A 22,575-nucleotide genomic window follows, 5' to 3' on the forward strand; every position below is an offset into this window, starting at 1 on the left:
AAACCTCATGTGAGTTTTAGTCTTTGAAACTGAAATGTTCTGTCTTATAAAGAAAACAAAGCAATGTTCTTGACAATGTAAGTCCCAAATAGTTATCCACTGAAATCAATGGGTGCCGTAATGGTTCTGTTGCATAGAGAAAAAGAGCTTTCTTTCTTTCTATTGCCATCACAGGTGCCAGCATTATTAAGCTGGATAATGATATTGACTGCATAATGCTGTTGTAACATTATGTGGCTACATTGTTCCCTAGCTGTGCAGGTACAACTATCTAACTATACGAAATACAAAGATGGGGGAAAAAATTTTTTTTGTAATTTCAGGCCATTTGAATGCCATTTTCAAAAGAGATACTTATAAGAAGAGATTATTGTGTACATTTCCATGAAGAAGAGTCCTTCCTTTTTCAGGTTCTCAGAAGCTCTTTGGGAAAACAGATTCTGATTTAATACAGCTGCCTTTTCCAATGACAAATAGAGGAGCTTAACTTGTGATAGAAAATTACGTGCCTGTAGGCAGTGCCTGCAAAATGACGAACCATTTGCATCTTTCCTAAGGTTCCTGGATAACCTTTTGCCACAGCAAATCCCACTGGTCTCTCAGAGTTTCAAGGAGCAGACAGCCAGGAGACAATGTGTTTTTGAAGAAAGTATTTTGCAATTGCCTGTAGTAGATTTTTCTTAACTTTCTATGTGGCAAAAAGTCAGAATTTGTCCTAGACTTGTACATGGAATTGAGCATGCAAATAATGCCTGAAACGGTATTCTAAAATTTTATTCAGTATAAACCTGGCAATTATACAAATGGCCCTTATTTTGTGTAAGAAAAAGGAAATCATTGTTGTGCTCTAAATTGTCTTTCAGCTTCCAAGCATTTGCAGGTGTCTAGAGTTTTCACTTATTATTTCAGGAGAGATGAAGTTACATTTACTATATAATTACTAAAAATTTCTATTTTCAGCACTTGTTACATTTTGTCAGGCTTCTCTTTAGAGTTGTTCAATGACTTTTACTGATGTTTTCCTGTGATTCCCCTGTTTTATCAATATCAGAGATTTGAGTTCTAATCCTCTAGTGATTTGTACCTAGCATATATATTTCTAATTCACTACAACCATTTAACTTTGAACAACTAAATGACTATGTAAATTACCAAGCAGAAAAGAAACAAATTACTTGTCACTTGCATCCTTCTAGATACCTGTTTCAAAGATGGAGTCAAATATGAGTAATGAAGAGCATTTCTCCAAAATTCCTTTGAGAATCCCGTATGATAGTTGAGGTCCTCTGAAAATCTGCTGTTAAATATAAGACAAGATTTATATACACACTTGAAATGCACTATTTCAGCAAACAGACCTAAGAAATCAGTTTAGATGAACAGGTCTGGAATTAACCCCAGACAAATAAATGCCTGCTGACCTTGGTTTGTTATTGCCAGTTCTTACAGTTAAACTCTGGTCAGCACTAGTTCAGCTAAATTGACTGTAAAAATAGATCAAGGATAGATAAGACTATGAAAATTACATGATTTCCTTTTCTCATTCTAACACAGCTTTTCCGTAATTTGTCAAAACTACTGTATGTTTTGTGGCTGCTTGTCTTAAGATACTCATTGACTGTCTTTTTTTCCTTCCCCTTCCTCTTCTCCCTCTCCTTCCCTTACTTCTCCCCCTTCCCTTTTTCTCATTTCTTTCTCTCTGTCTTTCTTTGTTTCCATCTTTCTTTCTTTTGCGTTCTCTCCTTTGCTCGTCCCAGGTAATCCTACCTTCACCTATGAATCGCTAGTTGCCTAAGTTATTACTTGGTTTCACATGAATAATTTCATTCTACATGATGCTTGAAATGAGAGAAAAAAGCCTGCATAAAAGATTTTGCCTTGTGAATGACTGTGGTACAAATTCATAGCAAGAAACTTCACTTAAACTCTCAGCTCCTGCTACTCACAAAAGGTAACAGGGTCCCCACAAACTATTGACCAGATATGTCATGCTTCAATCAAAGGCAGCAGGCTGTTAAAGGAGAAATTCCTCCCCTCCTCCCTAAACAGCAATATAGACTGTTTTTTAAAAATATTTAAGGCTTAAGTGAATAGGGTCGCGAGTAGCAGAGACACACAATTTGACCATTGCTTTCACATATAAGACAAAATCAGAAACATCCTGAGTTTCAGCTTTCAACTTTTTCAAGAACTTGGGCAGGAGGGAGGGAACTATGGCTTTGCAAATCTGAAAAGGTGGATCCACAAGAATTCTGCCTTATATACATACATATATATATATACATACACAAAGACATCTGTAAAGGAAGCTTGACCCCAAAAGCATGGACATCAATAGAAAACATTCTGGGAACTAGCCTGAATCCCAATTTCATAATCTGTCCAGTTTATTGTAGTTTCACTTCTCTCAGTCAGCATTGCCCACACATTTCTTCAAAGTCCATTTTTACATCGTTGGCTCATTTTCAAGCCTCTTTTTTTAAAACAGACAATTTCTGTAACCACAAACAGTGCATTTTGATAAAATAAACTTTTCATGGGAAAGGAATAATCTAAACTGTCTCTTTAGTCAGCAGTAGCAAGAGGAAAACACAGATCTACTTGAGGAGATTGTACAAGGATATGAATTAACTAATGATGGAAAACATAGCCCGTGTTTTCAAAGGACAAGTTCTACTTCTTGTACTTAGCATCATGTTCAGTACTTGACAAGTTTAATATCTACAGATACATTATCCAGGTAGGTAAAACTGGAATAAGTGGTCTAATACAGAACAAAGCATTCTATAGCTGTATCAGGTGAAGATGTATTAAGTGGTCTGTTCTGGAATAAAGGTTTTGTAGCATTTAACATCTATAATTTGGGTTTGTATGTAAAAACCCCAAATCTTCTCTTCTAGTCAGTAGCTCTGAATACTAAATGTAGGAGATAAGCATGACAACAGGTGTCTTTCTTCTCAGACCATGAACTTCTGCTGTATTACAATTAGCCTTTGACACAGGTGGGAATTTTTTGTAGAAACAATGAATTGAAAATTACTTTCTTTTACAGGCCATGACCATTTAGCACAAGTTTCCTCTGCCAGCATTTTATTTTTATATTTTTCTAGTTGATTTTTTTTTTATTTTTATGGGAAAAAGGGAATAATTACAATAAAGAAAAATATTAACAAATATAATCAAAACATTTTTGAGCATTCTTATGAGAGAGGAAACTTCTTTTTCACCCAAGTTCACTGTAACTCCATTATCTTCAAACTATGACTTAAGGTTCATAATTCCTATGCATGAAAGCTTATTTGGAATAAGGTAAAGTGTCAGTTTAAACTGGCTTCACTCATCTTGTTTAAGACTACCTGCAATTTCTCTGACTCCAGAAAGTGTCTTATTCCAATTATCTGTCTTATTCCAGAAACTCAGGGTTTCACACACATGGAGTTAATCTAGAAAAGCAGCTGAAGAATGGCTGTTCCAGAGTAACCTCTCATGTAGAGAAGCCTTAACACAACACCTGAAGGGTGTGAATGGGAGCTGGTGGTAAGGGATTAAAATTTATTAAACATTGAAATCCAAATCACTCCTTCCAAGATAACATGACTCCGTAGGTCTAGCTAGGGAACAAAGCGCTAACAGCTATTTTGTGACATAAATTGGTAGGTTTCGCTCTGTGTATGCAATAAGAACAAATCTACTCTTTTTATGTAAGAACTTCTTAGGGCTCCAGCAGATGAACCTGTTGCCCCACAGCAGCTTATTTCATATGCCTTCTTCTCTGTAGGAACTGTATTCGTACATACTCTAGACAGGGAAAAAAGGAAAGTAGCACAAACTAGGTTATCCCCCAGTGATAACTGAGGTCATAATTTAAGTTAGCACATCTGATCTTTTTAGACCCATGAACAGCAAATGCACTGCAGATCAGACGGTACTTCATCACCTACCCATACATCTTAGCCCCCAAAGCAGAACAAAACTGTAAATGATCCAATTTTATTTTTTTAGGTAAGGCTTTGGATTTCATTCTCATTTTCCGTGTCATCCATTGTGTGCAACCACAGCACATTAATATCATTGATTCAAGAAAAAAGAGAGAAGCCATACTCAGCTAAAGTGTTTTCTAGATCAGTGATCCAAATCTCCACTTTCTCTCTCCATTTTACTTGAGATAATTTATAATGATTCCTGAAATGGGCAGAGTGATTTATGAAGCAAACCTACATTTTTGGTTGCCACACATTTCTGAACCCTGAAATATTGCAGTTTGAACAGAAGTGAAAATTTAGACAAAGTACACTGGTATCAAAATTTCTGTTCTGATGATATTGTTCATTAAACTCACTCTATATGCTAGCATTGTAATCAATTCCTTTGCAAAAAAACCCAAAAAACAAAAAAAAACAAAAACAAAAATAAACCACCTACAAAAACCCCATCATGAGTAAAAGCTAGAAACTTTTCCACAGAACTTCTACAGCTGTAGGGAAAAAGAAAGTAAAAATCCATGGATAATCTACAGCTTGTTCATGTGTATTCCTATTTCCCATTAATTTACGTATAGAAGCTTATCATGGTTAAAGTGTCTTCTTGATACTGTTCTTGCCTGAGGCCTTCTTGGCAATTGGCTAATGATCAATCTGATCTGTTCTGCCAACATCACAGAGAACATAGTCAACAGTCTTATTAGTGGTGTGTGAAAATACAGAGTTTTTCCCTTAATGTGTTTTTTTTTTTATTCACTGTTACTTAGTAATGCTCATTTGTGCTGTAGAGTAAACTTACAGAATTAGTATATGATAGTTTGTCTACACAGAAAAGAAGAATAATTAGTATCAGATCTAATGGGGAGAAAATTTTAGTTTCACTTAGGAAAAATGGGTGATTCAATACTGACCTTTCTGACAGGGAGGTCCTAGCAATGTTGGGGTTGTCTCATATGGTCTGTTTATAGCACCCCCTGTTTCGCACTGAGGAATTACTGGTTCCTTTTGGATCTCAAGAAGAAAGACATGGACACCCAAGGCTAATTAACTAGTTTATTGTGCAAAGCATAGAAATAGTAGAAAAGGAGATAGCAATATAGTGGTAGAAAAGGCAATAATAATATTATGTCCCTTCTGATGTTAATAGAAGCAATAGAAAAGGTAATAGCAATCTGATGTCCCTGGTGATGCTGGGAACACTGGTTCCTGCAGCATCAGACGAGCCCTTTCATGTTGATCACAGCACACTGAGCAGATCCTGTCCATGGTGAGGTGCATCACCATCATGGTCCTTACAGATTTACAGGATTTTCTTAGAGGTAAACAAACCAATTAATCATTTCTGCCATCAAGTAAAGGACGGTTACATGCAGGTATGCTGCTTAATCTCAGGATAAGACAAGGTTTGTAGGTGGTGTCATCCATAAGTACTGGCTGGAAATCAAGTACAGGCTTCTCTATGGCAGTTAATCAGCCAAGTTCCTCCAGCAGTCACCGAGGTTCGCTGAGAGCGGTATGCTCCTACACATTGCCATAGAAACAAGTCAAAGACAGTCACAGTACAGGTTATGTAGTGGTTCTTCATGCTAACATACAGGTCTCTACAATCAAGGTCTGTGGTTATACTCTGCCCAGATACTGTTCAAAGACACTGTCTCCTTACAATGTCTTCTGCAGTGGCCCACTACACCCACCAGCACAACAAGGCACATTCTTCCAAGACCTGATCTCCTTATGAGATTATTTTTCCTCCTTTCTTGCAGTCAAACACATCATATCCTAAAATGATGGCAGATTCCTAGGCTGGTAATCTTTATAGACTCATAGAATCATTTAGGTTGGAAAAGACCTTCAAGATCATCAAGTCCAACCATCAACCGTGCCCACTAAACCATGTCCTGAAGTGCCCTGTCTACGTGCTTTTTGAACACCTCCAGGGATGGTGACTCCACCACTTCCTGGACAGCCTGTTCCAATGTCTGACAACCCTTCCAGTAAAGAAAGTTTCCTAATACCCAATCTAAACCTCCCCTGGCGCAACTTGAGGCCATTTCCTCTTGTCCTATCTCCAGCCACCTGACAGAAGAGACCAGCACCCACCTCACTACAACCCCCTTCAGGTAGTTGTAGAGAGCGATCAGGTCTCCCCTCAGCCTCCTTTTCTCCAGACTAAACTGCCCCAGTTCCCTCAGCCGCTCCTCATAAGACTTGTGCTCCAGGCCCCTCACCAGCTTGGTTGCCTTTCTCTGGACACACTCCAACACCTCAACGTCCTTTGGCAGGATGCAGCTGAAAGTGCTTATGTTAGCAAATTGAAAAGTATAGCCAGACCTTCCTGGTGATCCAGCAAATACTTTTCTTTGCTCTTTTCTTTCCTTAGGCACTAGGGATGATCAGTATAATAGAACATCTGAGGGGATGCTGAAATAACACTGGGGAAAACCAAGCAGGTCATGAACAGCTATCATAGTATAAAGAAAACAGCCATATGTTTCAGGAGTTACTGGACTCTGGTAAATTGATTTAATGAAAAAAAAAAAAGGAAAAAAAAAAAAGGAAAAAAAAAAAAGGAAATTCCAAGGTAAGTACTAGATGTAGTGTGAATTTTCTGGTTCCATAGAATAAGCTAGAAAATATCAAACAGATTGAGGTTCAATCTTTAGGCTGTCTTAGGTAGGAAATAGGGCTGAGCTTCTTGATATAAAAGAAAGAAATTTAGAGCTTGATAAGCCAATGTTTCAATAGGGGTTTCTGAACATGGGAGATATCCTTTAAAAATATACATAGCTAGGCAAGGTCAATTTTGAATGGACACATATAATTCCAAAGAAATTATTAAGGTGCAGTAAAAGAAGCCATTGAAGAACTGAAATACTTGTTTTAGTTACCTGCTTATCAAAACTAAACTTCATTGTCTTCTGTAAGAATGAAAAAGGCATTCTATATGAAAATATAGCACATAGAAAGTACTCCTAGGTATATTTTCTCCTATAAATATAAAAATTCCTTTTCTCTGAATGATAACATACTTGTATAAACAATGGAGTTGCACTGCATCGCATACTAAAGTGCACTGGTGCTTTACCAGGATACTTAAAATACTGAACTAGATTCAGAAAGCTTATTTTGCAAGATTCTGACAAACATGTGTGTTGTACTGAACCCTGTTATTTCCCACTGGTCACAATCCTGGCTATTCAGGATCCTTCATAAATGGAATAGACTTTTTTCTCCTTACTAACATAAAGGACCATATTTCTATTGGGATCTGTTAGAAACTAGGATGGGAAAAACAAAGAGAGGACATTTGTTTGCAGTCTCAGTTTAAAGAGTGTTATTTTGATCTGATGACAATAGGTGAATATGAAGAGTCCAGTTGATTTTGCAGCTATTACCCATGTCACCTTTGAAGCTGAAAAGCACTAAATGGAGTGCTTAGCCTGTGAACTGCCTTATTTTTTTCTGTTGAGACCTTTACATGTCTAAGTTAGTATTGCAAAACACATATTTTCTTCCTAAAAGACAGAAACAAAAAAGGAAAATCCAGACTCTGTAGGCAGCAGATAACAAGGTATGTGTTTTGACAGTTGATTTGAATTTAAAACATCAAAATGTTATTTAGATAATAGCAAGAAATAAAGCAGTAAGGATTCTCCTACTGAAATCATTGGAAATGGGAACAGACTCAGTCATACTAAAGTATCCTGTGTATTGACAATGCTTTCCTTGACTACTGCATATTTTACATCAATATAATACATGCTATTGCAACTGTAGTAACTACACTAATAGAAAGGGGTCTTGCACATGTACAGATAAAAGGAATTTAATGCATTGTGAAAGATTAAAAACACAGCAAGGGAGATCAATAACAGGAATTAGCTGCAATAGACTGTGTCTGATAAATGCTTACCAAGAGTTAACGGGAAGTGGCTTAAAAGCATTTAGAGAAAACGTTATCAGTATGTTGGCTAAAAATATTTTATAATGTGTAACTTTATATGAAAATTCTATCATTTTTTTTCATTTCACTGCATATGTTGCCTTATGTTTTCAAATATTGCCCAGTTACCTGTCTTGCAATGTAAAAGGCAATGCAAGATGAGGGCTTGAAATCAAGAAAACTTACTGCTTTGTAACATCTATACATTTTTAAAGCAATTTTTTTAAGCTTTGTGCAATATACTATAATACATGACACCTATTAAATAAAAACTCAATAAAATTGCATTAGGAATGTTTGCATTCAGTGAATCTTTTTCAAATTTGCAACCTACAACAACAGAATATCAAGAGATCTTGGATAACAAGTTGGAATGTCTGCTACAAAGGATAAAAAGCTTTCTTCTTCTATATGTTCAAATATTTATATTGCTTAAAAGAACTGGAATTATAAACAGACCATTGAAAAAACCAGTAATCAATCCCAAAAATGAATTTCAGTCTCCAAGACAGGATTTTTTTTTTTTTTTTACAGGTGTATTAACAGTGATATGTACATAGGGCAAACATTAGGATACAATGGATACAGTTTCCAAAAGGTGGGGAAATTCACAAGTAAAAGTCACAGCCACCCTTTAGCCCCTGTACTTACACATACCTATGAGGCTGATGAAGTCACAGGACTTCTGAACTCATTGAGAGTACTGTCATTGATTTCAGAAGATGATACTTCATCATGTGATTTTTTATACAAGGAAGACTGACTTCTCAGTGAATATATCAGGTCAACATTTCTCAATTTTCTAATATTGAGATAAACACTAATTTTTTTTCTTTCTTTTTTTTTGCATATGTTTTCTGCTGAAGGTATCTACAGAGTGAGTGTCAGACCCTAATATTATGAAGTGTTTTGTAGCTAATCCATCTGCAAGAAGACCCTTTTGTTTCAGTTCAGTTACTTGTAACAGCTTTCATTTGCTAGACCTCTGGATCTTAAGGCAAAAGACTGCTGACAAATGCAAGCAACTACCTTTCCTAATAGTATAATGCTCTCTCCATGCTTTTCAGGGCTGCAGCGTAACTAGTTTCAAAATGGGTAGTGTGGCTGTTTGTAATTCAGGATGACATCCTTCCATCATTGGACATTAGTAGATGCTTTCTGAAGAAGAAGAAATTACATGCTTCAGTGGAGAAAAAGGAAATGTCCATGTTGCCAGTCAGGTTTTTTTAAGGGTGATTCGAAGTAACCAGAGTTTGGATTACTTTAATAAATCTTTCATGCCACATTAGTGAGCAAGAAGGATCTAAGAGTGCAGGATGCATTTCTTTTGCTCATAGTATTTTATCACTGCATGTCCATCCTGCACATGCACTGGTGATACACAGACAGAAAGTACAAATGAAAAACATTTTGAAAGGCAGTATTAAAGCCACTAAGGAAGACTGTAGGGTAAGACTATCAAGGAACTTGCAGATAACATAAAAAGAAGCATGTAAGAGCATCCTTTCAGAACCTCACTGTAGCAGTACTTGCATCTTTGAAACTAAACGGTGTTTTTCTATGCAAAAATATGTTTCATTTAAGAAATATTTAAAACATTATGGGAGGTTATAAAACCATGATGGATGTTTACTTTTTTCCCCCTTTGCCTTTCTAAACTAAATCGCTCCATTGTTGCTACTTCTTTTTATTTTCTCCCATATAAGATGCTGTAACATAAGTGCTATTTACTTTGCAAATATTTTTTGGTGGACTGGATTATTATCTTTTTCCCCTTGCAACCAAGTTGATTATATCCTGAGTCCTGTAAAATACTGATGCTGTATTTTTTTGTACTGGGCTGATTTCTACCATAACTTCAGGTTAAAGAAAAGCAGCTGGCATCACCTTCACAGAATAATCTTTAGTTCTCAAATCGTATTATTTCCTTTCTATAGTTACGATATTTTTGCGATTCACCCTGCTTGATTATCTGAATCTCTTGGTCTTGCACAATTTAAACAGTTGGAGTTTGTCGACTTCTAAAGACTAGAAGCAGAGTCTTTCATCCTTATGCAGTTTCATTAAAATTAGTATTGATGAGTAGGATCTGGTAGAGTGCTTCTGTCTTTTAACAGCTAAATATTTACTCAGTGAAAAAAGGTCTTTTCAATGACATCAGCAGTTCTTTTTGTTTTGAAGTGTTCATACTAATTATAGCTAGTAACTATTTTGCCATTTGAAAACCAGGGATACGGCTTTTTTATTGATTTTTTTTTTTTTTTTTTTTTTTACTTTCACATCTGGATGGATTCCTAAAAATCATTTAGCATTTTTTGGTAGACTACTGGTGGCTATTTTATAAATATGCTAGTTCCTATTCTTCCTTGTTTAGTCCCTTTCTAGTCTTAACAATTAATCTATTAACTTAATAATTTTGTGTTCCATGCTTTGGGACCCTTCTCTTTTCTGCCTTTTTGTAGAAGGGAAACTATACTTATATTTTTTGAATTAATTTTTATTTTTTGTGTTGTGCTATTTAATTACTGAGAGCTATTTAAATGCAGTTTATTCTGCTGATTGAAGAAAAGTTCTCAAAATCTGCAAAAGTTTCTAGATTTTGCTGAGTTTTTTTCTCCGTGCTGCTACATATTTGTCATTTGTACAAGATAGCTTTATTTCTGAAATTAGTAAAGATTACTAAGACTTATTGTTACTTGAAATAAGCTTTATTTGCCAGAGTTTAGTAAATTTTTAATTTTTTTTCAATGGCATGTTATTTTAGCCAGTGAGGTAGAAATTTGATTTATTAAATGCTGTTCACTGTGTAAGTGATGGGAAATGGAGAGGGGAGCTCTTACTTGTCAGTCATCATTTATTGAGGAAAACAAACCATCTTGTCAAAAGTTATAGTTCAAGAGGACACTCAGGCATCATTACAAAGAGATAAGAAAATGATACAGTAAGTGCAAAAGGGAAGGCTGTGAGGTTAACCAGAGCTCAGCATTTAGTCTGCTTCTCCAGGTGCAGAATTTGTCATAAAATTGCCAGTAATGTACAGTCTCAAGCGCTTCTTAATGATGGGGTTAGAGCAGCTTTACAGCCTCAGAAGAGGCAGTCTGCCCTTTTGATCTTAGGCTGGCACATGTAGGATAAGGCAGTGAGTTACAGAGAAAAGCTTGTACTTGCAAAAGAAAGGGTGAAAGCTCTTTGGCCTGATCTGCCTTGAGATAAACATGTCTTTCCCTCTGAGAGATGAAGTGGTTCATGATGTGCATCCTGGATGACAGTCCACCCACACTGGGGTCTCTGGGTCAACATCATAAACAAAGAGATTGAGAAGATGCTGACTTTATCTCACTCTTCATATTGCATAGCCTGCTTGACCTCTGCTCCATCTATCGCATACCTACCTGTCAGCAGTTCAAACTGGACAGTGCATTCCTGTCACTAGAGGAAAGTAATGATTATCTGATAACCCACATAGCTTTGCTGAAAAACATGACTACTGGTAACCTACAGTTATGCAATAGAGTCATAGAACATCCTGTACATAAACATTTGTAAATCTTCTTGCCAGGAGCAACTAATCTCTCTGTCACCAGGGAGATGACCTCTGCCAGTACAACTGAAAGCCAGAAACTGATGTCTCTGCTCAGCAGACCTATATCTTATATTTCACTGCCTCTGTGGCAATCTCTATTCTTAGCTACTCTCTCCTGCATTATAGGGCAAATTAGACTATTTCAGTGTTTTGGTTTTATTGCTTCATGACTTTAGAAGTTAGAAAATGGAAGATCCAGTCTTGCAGACATGCATAGGAGTAAATTCGTTTTCCACATGTCACTTCATTTACCTCTGTGGGAAAACTAGCTCTCATAAAGCTCTATGTGCCTGTTCATGTTTGCAGGATCAGGCCCTGAGCAACCTGGCAGTTTTCTACAGTTGCTTTACTGTTAGATGTCTACTTAATGCACCTAGAGCTATAAGTTTGATTTAGCATGAAGTGTTGTAAGGAGCAGATCTTGGGCAAGATTCCATTTTTGGTCACGGTCCTTTAAAATGGTAGAAACTCTATGGCAGCTGAGACTTTTCTCAGCTTTTTCATTTTATCTACCTTTTATCTTGTGGTTGCCTGCCTATGTGCATATGTCAGAAGTTGTATTAGGAGTTTTATCAGAAGTATTTCAAAGAATTAAAAAATAAATGGGTGTCATGATTTCAGCCCAGCCAGTAACAAAGCACCATGCAGCTGCTCCCTCACTCCCCCCTCCCCCAGCCATGGTGGGATGAGGAGAAAATATGAAGAAATAGTTGTGGGTCAAGACAAGGACAAGGAGAGATCACTCACCAATTATGGTCACAGGCAAAAGACAGGCCCAACTTGGGGAAAAAAATTAAAACACTTTAATTTTCTACCAATCAAAACAAAACAAGGATAGTGGGAAGTAAAACCAAACCTGAGACCACCTTCCTTCCACCCCTCCCTCCTTCCCGGCTCAGCCCCACTCCCAGTTCTCTCTGCCTCCTCCCCCCAGTGGCACAAGGGAACAGGGGGAGGGTGTTGGGGTCAGCTCGACACCCCTTGTCTCTGCCGCTCCTTCCTCCTCAGGGGGAGGAGGACTGCTCACCCATCCCTTGCTCCACTGTGGGGTCCCTCCCACGGGAGACAGTCCTTCACGAACTTCTCCAACTTGGGTTCTTTCCGCGGGCCAATCTTCCTCACAAACTTTCCTGGTGTGGGTCCTTTCTGTGGGCTGCAGTTCTTCCCGAACTTGCCTGGCGTGGGTCCTTTCTGCAGGCTGATCTTCAGTCACAGGCTGCTCCAGCGCGGGCTTTCCGATGGAGTCCCGGCCATCTTCGGGGGCCTCCGCTCCCCCGCTCCCCTCTGTGGGCTGGGGGGGACAGCCTGCCGTCTCACCAGGGCCGCAGGGGCATCCCCTCCTCTGGCACACCTCCTCCCCTCCTTCTGAACTGACCTCGGGGTCTGCAGAGGGGTTCCTCTCACATCCCAATCCCCCACTCACTGCCGGTTCCCCTTCTGAAATCTGTTCTCCCAGAGGCGCTGCCACCGTTGTTGACGGGCTTGGCCTGGGCCAGAGGTGGGTCCGGCTTGGAGCCGGGGAAGCTTCCAGCAGCTTCTCACAGGAGCCGTCCCTGCAGCCCCTCCCCCGCTACCAAAAAAAATGTGCCACACAAAGCCATAACAGTGGGGTTTATGTAATTTCAAAACAGATTTAGGGGTAGATATGTCCATCCACTCTACAAGGCAGAACTAAACCTCCTTTCAGCTTTGGAGGAACAGATGAAGTTGGCTCTGCGCACTTTCCAGTAGGGCTTTTCCCTGTTCCCTGAGGGGATTAGGTTGGGTGTGTCAGAGTTAAGTGTCAGCATGTTAACAGTGTAGGACGTAATTTGTTGCTGTAATATGCTAACAGCAAATGACTGCTAGTTCCCAAACTAAGGAAGAGTCTTTTAGGCTGCACCTTAAGATACAGCCTTATTATGCCATCATTATAATAAACTGTGTCTTGTGGGCACAGTTTAGTCCTTATTATACTTAAAATTATTTTAAAAGTAAATGTTAACTTCATGTAAAAATAAAACAAACCAAAATCATTGTTTACAGGAAAGCATTTCAATGAGACACAGTAAATTTCATCATTTGGACTTCAGATGCTTACAATAGGCATTAAAACCACCAGTATTGGAGACTATTAGATTGTGTTTATTTTTAATCTTTTTAAAATTTCTTCTTAGGTTTGGATCATGTGACTCAAATGCTTCTTCTGCAAACAGCTAAGGTAAGAGAATCTGGAGATTCAATATATTTATAAATGAAAGGATGTATGCTGAGCTCAGTGCAATTACAACAGTTACACCAGCTACGGATTATCCTCAAACTGTTCAAGAGGAAATTGGACTTGAACAAAGTTATGATGAGAGTATTCTTTTTCCTGCATGGTTCATTGCATACTATCATGTTAACTAAAAATACAAAGTAGTATAATACTCCAAGAATGTCTGTAGCAATCAATATTTTTACATTATTCTGGGAAAAAATAATGCAAAATGAAGCAGAAAATGAGTGAGAGGTATTGTGTCAATTCATCCACCTACTAATGTATGTATGTTGGGATTGCTTGCAGTAATGCTTTGTGACAGCACAAGAATTTATAATAGATTCTCAGAGCTGTTACAAACTAGTCACAACAAAAATACTGAATTTCATTTTTTTATAACATGTAAACATTATCAGAAAAGTCTTGCTTAAGAAGACACATTAAATTCCTAAAAAATATATTCCTTTGAATCACTGCATGTGAGTATGGGCTATTTCCCTCCCACTCTCTTTAAGTTCATCTGTAAATTGAATCTAATGGACCCAATTCTAGCTCATAGCTCTCAGAAATTACTGTATCAAAAGTACTTACCAGGGAGATCAAGAAAAAAATTTTTCTTTATATTTTCTTTGAACTTTCCGGGATTCTATTACACTAGGTGTTATGGAAAGATAGTGCTTAAATATGGTCACTGACCCAAGAGGCCTACAAAGAGGTCTACAGAAGAAAGAGCAGAGGAATTTAGATGGGAGAGAAGATGGGATAAATAGGACAGTGTTGGTCACTGTGATTGGTAGTGACTTCTGTGAGGTTTTTTTCTAGCTGAAGTTTCTCGTATATGTCTGTATGGGATTTGTATGGCAAGGTTTTGGTAGTGGGGGGTTACAGGCGTGGCTTCTGTGAGAAGCTGCTATCAGCTATGTCTGATAGAACCAATGCCAGCCAGCTCCAAGACGGACCCACTGCTGGCCAAGGCCAAGCCAATCAGCGACAGTGGTAGTACCTCTGGGAGAACAGATTTAAGAAGGGAAAAGTGCACGACAGCACCAGCAGTCAGAAAAGGGAGGAGTGAAAATATGTGAGAGACACAACCCTGCAGACCCCCAGGTCAGTGAAGAAGGAGGGGGAGAAGGTAGTCCAGGCGCTGCAGCAGAGATTCCCCTGCAGCCCGTGGGGAAGACCCTGGTGAGGCAGGCTGTCCCCCTGCAGCCCAGGGAGGTCCCCGGTGGAGCAGATATCCACCTGCAGCCCCTGGAGGACCCCATGCCGGAGCAGGTGGGAGCCCGAAGGCGGCTGTGACCCCTGGGAAGCCTGCGCTGGAGCAGGCTCCTGGCAGGACATGCAGACACATGGAGAGAGGAGCCCACACTGGAGCAGGTTTTCTGGCAGGACTTGTGACCCCATGGAAGGGACCCACTCTGGAGCAGTGTGCTCCTGAAGGACTGCACCCCATGGAAGGGACCCCCAGTGGAGCAGTTCATGAAGAACTGCAGCCCGTGGGAAGGACTCACATTGGAGAAGTTTGTGGAGGACTATCCTGTGGGAGGGACCCCACACTGGAGCAGGGGAAAATTGTGAGGAGTCATGCCCCTGAGGAGGAAGGAGCGGCAGAGACAATGTATGATGAACTGACCGCAACCCTGATTCCCCATCCCCCTGTGCTGCTGGAAGAAAATTGGGAGCAAAGTTGAGCCCAGAGAGAAGGGAAGGGTGGGGAGAAGGTATTTTGGGATTTGGTTTTGTTTCTCTTTATCCTACTCTGGTTTCACTGACAATAAATTAAACTAATTTCCCTGAGTCGAGTCTGTTTTGCCCATTACAGTAATTGGTGAGTGATCTCTCCCTGTCCTTATCTCAACCTACAACCCTTTCATTATATTTTCTCTCCCCTGTCCAGCTGAGGAGAGGGAGTGACACAGCGGCTTAGGTTGGCACCTGGCATCCCGCCATGGTCAACCCACCACAGCATCACAGGAAAGAATTTTAAGGTGGCTTTAAAGAAAAAGAGTACGCTATCTTCCCAAATACTTCTGAGGACCACCTTCCACTACATGGATGGCTATGGATATTGTTCACCTGGACTTTAGTAAAGCCTTTTACACCATTTCCCACAGCATTCTCCTGAAGAAACTGGCTGCTCATGGCTTGGATGTGTGTACTCTTCACTGGGTAGAGTGGTGGTGAATGGGGTTAAATCCAGTTGGCAGCCAGTTCCAAGCGGTGTTTCCCAGGGCTCAATATTGGGGCCAGTTCTCTTTAATATCTTTGTCAATGATCTGGATGAGGGGATTGAGTGCATCCTCAGTAAGTTTGCAGATGACACCAAGTTGGGTGGGAGTCTTGATCTGCTTGAGGGTAGGAAGGCTCTACAGAGGGGTCTGGAGAGGTTGGATCAACGTGCCGAGGCCAACTCTATCAGATTCAACAAGGCCAAGTGCCAGGGCCTGCACTTGGGTCACACCAACCCCATACAGCGCTACAGGCTTGGGGAAGAGGGGCTGGAAAGCTGCCTGGCAGAAAAGAACCTTGGGTTGCTGGCTGACAGCCAGTGGAATACGAGTTGGCAGTGTGGCCAGGAGGAATAGGGGAGTGATTGACCCTTTGTACTCGGTGCTAGTGAGGCTGCACCACAAGTACTGTGTTCAGTTTTCGGCCCCTCACTACAGGAAAGACATGGAGGTGCTGGAGTGTGTCCAGAGAATGGCAATGAAGCTGGTGAAGGGTTTAAAGAAGAAGTCTTATGAAGAGCAACTGGGGGAAGCTGGGGTTGCTTAGTCTGGAGAAAAGCAGGTTGAGGGGAGACCTTACCACTCTCTACAACTACCTGAAAGGAGGTTGTAGCAAGGTGGATGTCAGTCTCTTTTCCCAGTAGCAAGTCATAGAATGAGAAGAAATGGCCTCAAGTTGCACCAGGGGAGGTTTAGATTGGATATTAGGAAAAATTTCTTCACCGAAAGGGTTACCAAGCTTTGGAACAGGCTGCCCAGGGAAGTGGTTGAGTCACCATCCCTGGAGGTATTTAGAAGACGTGTAGGCATGGCACTTAGGGACATGGTTTTGTGGTGGACTTGGCAGTGTTATGTTTACAGTTGGACTTGATCTTAATGGTCTTTTCCACTCTAAGAGAATCTAATTGATTCTATGATGCTATTCTATGTAAGTAAATACAAGAATGTGCATAGGTGGTGGCTAACCCTGAAAAGCAAATTGTTTCTACTCGTTACAATATGATCGAAGTGATATGGTTGAAGCAATGTCTAGGATATAAATATTCTACCAATGTATCAGAACAGATATGATTGTGTGTGTTGAGGTCAGAAAATCAAATTATCATAGTTAGCAAATCAAAAGCCAACAATGACGTGGACAAAAAGCTTATTTGAAGGAACAGCTAAGAAAATAAAATCTTAGGGTTAGTACAGAGAGGAAACCAGTCTACACTCTTTTGTAATAATTGGAGTTTGACCACAGAGAGAAAAATCCAGGAGATGAGTCCTAAATGAGAAGAAAGCTGGAGAGAGGTGAGGTGTGAGAGGAGGTGGTCACAGACATCAAGACAAGAGGCAGTGCAAATGGCTTAGAGAAAAAGATTGAGCTAGTTTTCTTCATGTTGACCTTGTATTCATGGCCAAAAATAAGTGAAGAAGTGTGAAAACACAGCTTAAGATTTATTTAGTTTGGACAGAAGAGATAAATTTGAAGTAGGGAAGTAGATTTTTAGATTTTCAGCATATAAAACAGTATCTGAATTTAAATTTGCCAGTAAAGCTGCCCATGTGACATGTTTGTAGGGAGAAAATAAAGAGGAGGACCGAGAACCAAACATCTGGATGAGGATAGACAAAGAAATCCTCTAAATGAAGAGTGATTAGAGAGTAAGAAGAAATGGAAAAGGATTGAATTTCAGAAGACGAACAAGGATATATTTTAGGAAGAAGGACCTAGTAGGCTGTGTCAAAAGCAGTGGAGAAATCAAGAAAAGTAATTCTGAGTTCTATTTAGGAAGAGGTCATCAGAGATAATGCGGAATAGAATTTTATTAAAGTCTGCTTAAAGAAAGTGTAAATTAGAGTTGGGTATACTATTGCATTGGTATCTAGAACAAACAAAGAAATAGGAAAATTGTTTTGCATCAAGCAAAACCAAACCTATGTATTATTTCATGCTTACAAAAATGGAGAAAAGAAATTGTAGTCTAGAATGAATTTTCATTTAGTTTAAGTCATAATTACCCAAGTTTAATCTTAAAATAATATTAAAAGATGTGAAAGCATTTATTCATTTTCACAATTCCCATCTTCTTTCCAGGAAGAACTATTACTAGATTCTGCCAATAGTTTAGTTTAGTGTTTAGCTGGGGTTTTTTTCTGTTGTTGTTGGTTTGTTGTTGTTTTTTTTTTTTTTTGGGGGGGGGGGGTGTTGCTGTTGTTTGGTGTTTGGGGTTTTTTTTTGGTTTTTTTTTTCAAATGACAAGGTGGTTGCAAGTTAAAATGGAATTCTATCACTCTAGGTAGTAACTAAAAATTGTGCATTTAATGAAAGGAGATTAATATACAGACATATAGATAGAGCTAAGGTGCCATTCTTAAAAATGAAGAGATAATGAGATGCTTGTATTTTGATTGAAATGAGCCAGAAGACCAAGAAAAGTTTTAGAAAGACTAACAAGGAAGAGGATAAGTGTAAGTGCAAGGGAAGTTTTCAGAAAAGTGATGGCATAAATGAAACAATTACAGGTATTACAGAAGAGCACAGAAGGAACTTCTGTAGCTCTGATTGATAAGGAAAAAGAAAAAAGACATCAGAAGAGAGATTGTAAGAGAAACCCAGAGAAACAGGTAAGTCAGGTCACATTTTTTTACTCTCTCTTGAAAAGAATCAGTAAGCCCTTGTGCAGGGACACAAACAGGCAGGAAAAAGAGCCCTTGAAAGCTAGTCTGGCACATGGAAGGTGCTTAGAGTTCTGAATGTATGAGGTGCTAACTCAGAGCAGGGAAGAAATGACAGAGGAAGGGAGATATTACTGTTGCAGGATATCATCCAAGAGTAGAGGCAGAAGTAGCAGATATTCAGATATTGCCAAGGTCATGGAATAGAAGAAATATCTTCTGAGAGAGAAACTGAATGTGAAAGAGTGGGAAATATGGATAGATTCATTAATCATACTGGTGGGGAAAAAAAAGGAGAGAGGGCAAGGAGAAGAAAGCAAATAGTACACAGAAAATCAGCAGTGATGGTTTATAAATCAGTGAAAGCATGAGTGGAAAGATATAAGTATTTGTTGGACAATGCTGGAAGAAACTGAGTGGTGATTGGAGTGAAGAAAGTTAACAAAAGGAAAATCAGAAACCAATGGTTTAGGAAATACTTGACTAACTTCGAATAAGTAGTACTGCTGAATGGAGTTGTAGTGTTAGCACACTGATAAACAGGACTAGTGATGCCAGGTGAAGAATAAGCTGTGAACAGCTCACTGGGGAGTGATTCAGAAATAGCTGTTGTGGGTGGTCGAGCATACCCTTTGTTGTGTGAATGGACCTTTTAGTAATCAGAAGAATTGAACCAAAGCCATAAGGCAAATAAAGCACTGAGGATAAGGAAACTTCTGGCTAAAAGTTTGGAAAAAATATTAGTGGGAAAAAGGGAAAATTCGGTCATGACCAAACTTATTTAAAAGAAGAAGAAAAGAAATTTTAACTCTCAAGTACCATTAGTCCACTACATTGTAAGTCAATAAATAGTAAACCTATAAAGTAAAATATTTGTAAGTCGTATCTAAGTACATGAAGGTACAAGAATTTGCACCTCAAAACAGTTGCTGCATTTGTCTTGTTACCAAATGAGATATGATGACAGTTCTGTTGTAGGGTTGGGATTCAGCAAACAATTCAAGCATGTGTTTAGCGTTAAAAACTTGGGTAACTTAAAAACTATAACAGATATTACCTGTCTCACTGCATCAGGATTCATAAGAAAATAAACTTAAGTCTTTGAAACATTCCCCCCCCCTTCCCTCCATCACTATGATATTCCTATTTTTCATAAATACAATAAGCAGCACCTTAGGGATTGGAAGGAAGAATATTTCAGAAAAAATAGTAAAAATAAAGTGCCAAAGGAGCAAGTAAAGTTGTTCACCATTATCTGCATGATTAAATATTATGTCACCAGACATTCACTTAAACAGTGATTAAATTTATTTTCAATTTATATTAAATTATTAAATTTAAATCTGCTTACCATTTAATAAAATATTATTTGAACAAAAATCAATTTCTTTCTCACTGATATGGTTATAAACTAATTCTGCTCTAACAACTTCTTCTTTCTTTAAGCATTTGTTTTCCTTGACTAAGAGAAGTAGCCATGACCTCCATGATATCAGTGTTCTCACTTCCTGGCATAAGGAAGTGACTCCTGTTTTTTGGTTCATTCATTGGCACTGGTACTTAATGGAATCAGAGTGGCAACAGAGGGCAGGGTTTGTATTGCCTGTTGCAGTGATAAGACTGGCAGCATGTCTTTCATAAATCAGTTAAATCAATTTTTTCTATCGTTTAGTAGAGATGATAATGGCAGTTAATTGAGGTGTCACAGACTTTACTTACTTTAAAATTATGGCTAGACTACCTCTAGTTGTAAGCAATGGCACTAAGCTCAAGAACAAATAAGATTTTCCACTGTTATCTTTTGCTGCTTGGAGGGTGGCTTAGGGTGTTCTATGGAATGAGGCTAAAGAAGGATAGTCAGGGTGTGAACATAGACTTGGTTACTCCTGCCCCTTTGTTTCAGCTCTGTTTACTGATCTAGTTCATAAAACATTCCCACAAAAATTTATGCTCTGGTGTGGAGTCAAAAATCTTCCGGGGAGAAGGGGACACCTTGAATCAGCACTCTTGTCCCCATATCATGAAACTACATGATAGTAGTTAGCTTTAATGATGCAACGTCTTTTTCTGAACTCAAAGGTTCTGATTCTATCAAATTATAGATGTTACCTCACCCTTTAAACCATGAAGAAAAGTCTCTGTAGAGGCTTAATTTAGGGGTTAGAAGATAGCTGAAGATTACCAGGAAAATGCATACCTGTTGATATCCAAAATCCACAAGAGTTGAAGACCTCAGCTGACTAAAATGTTTTTGAGCAGTCTTTCCAATCTTCACCTTTCCTTAGCTACAGCTGGCAGTGCATTAGATGTGTGCAGATTTTCCCAGTTCACAGTGTCATAGACTAGTGTGCTACATGCAATGCAAACAGTGGTTTTGGCAGCCAGGTTGCCCTGTTCTCCCCATCGAGACAATGGACATGTAGCTGCAATTTTAGAGGTCGGTTCAGCCTGTTAACATTTGAGTAGTGATGCAGTGTTTCCTCTCTCCAGAATAGTGCTGCGTGTAATCAGTATAGAGGCAACCTAAAGCAAGGAGGCTTTGCAGTTAGATATTTCAGTTAAGAACTTCTGATTAGATTAATCTACTGGAAAAATCATTCAGGTTGTCATACAAAAGTTAGCTATGTAAGGAAAGGCCTATCTTTTGCAGCATCTAAATTTGAATAAAGTGATAGCAACAAAAATAGAAGTTTTAGCATCTAGAACAGGATATTCAATCCTTTCTCTGTATTCAGGCTAGGACAGCTTCTGGAACCATTCTCAGAGACAGGGAGGCATTTGCTGACTTCACTGAGGTGACTCATACAATACAGTGCCAATGTGGTACAACAGTAAATACAAGTGGTAGACCATGGACATCTGTAAGCTGTAAGGAAGTCAGCTCTCCAAAAAAAGGGAGTATTTTCCATTCTTTCATTCCCCAAGGCAGGGCCACTGGTACTAAGGAGTCCAGTGAAGAAGAACTGTCACTCAAATGACAGATGCAGCTGGACTGATGAGTGCTCAGGGAACCAATATCAAGAACTCCTTGATAAAAGGCAGTTACTGCAGTTCATCTGCATAATGTAGGATTTTTCCCCTCATGTAGTCTCCCTTTCTATATAACTCATGCCTGCAACACTAGAGTATTTGTGTTGAACGCAGACTATCCATATACCAAGAATCCATATCCTGTCAGTGTGATTCTGCCATTTGGCTTAAACTTACCCTGATGTTTCATATTATTATGTGTGATTCTATGATTATCAATGATGCAAAATCACTTTGGGAAAAGAATAACATATCTTTGTTTTCCAGTCAAGACCTTGGAATAATTACAGAAATCTATCTGATAATATTTTGATGACAACACTACACTGCCAAAGCTGGACTATGTAGCTGTTCTTAAACCCTATATTTTAGTTCTTTCCTGGTCTGAAACTTAAAGAACTGATTTTTTCAAATTACTTTACAAAATATATTGAAAGTAGAAAAGTAATAAGGGCATTTAGAAAGACAATAAATGTATTGTCCAGCAGATTTGGTCATCAGAAGGTGAGTGACATGGGGTTGTGGTTTAATTTTAGTAGGCAGCTACGCCCCACACAGCACTCACTCACTCCCGCTGTGTGCACAAGCAAAGCAAATTCAGGAGTTCATTCACCACTTCCCATGGGCAGGCAGGTGTTCACCCATCTCCAGGAAAGCAGGGCTCCATCACACATAACAGTTACTTGGGAAGACAAACACCATCACTCTGAACATCCCCCCCTTCCTTCTTCTTTCCCCCAGCTCTTATTGCTGAGCATGACGTCATATGGTCTGGAATATCCCTTTGGTCAGTTGGGGTCAGCTGTCCCAGCTGTGTCCCCTCCCAAATTCTTGTGCACCCCCTAGCCTCCTCGCTGGTGGGGCAGTGTGAGAAACAGAAAAGGTCCTGATGGTGTGTGAGCACTGATCAG

The sequence above is a fragment of the Accipiter gentilis genome, chromosome 2 (genome assembly GCF_929443795.1).
Source record: "Accipiter gentilis chromosome 2, bAccGen1.1, whole genome shotgun sequence".
Classification (NCBI taxonomy): Eukaryota; Metazoa; Chordata; class Aves; order Accipitriformes; family Accipitridae; genus Astur; species Astur gentilis.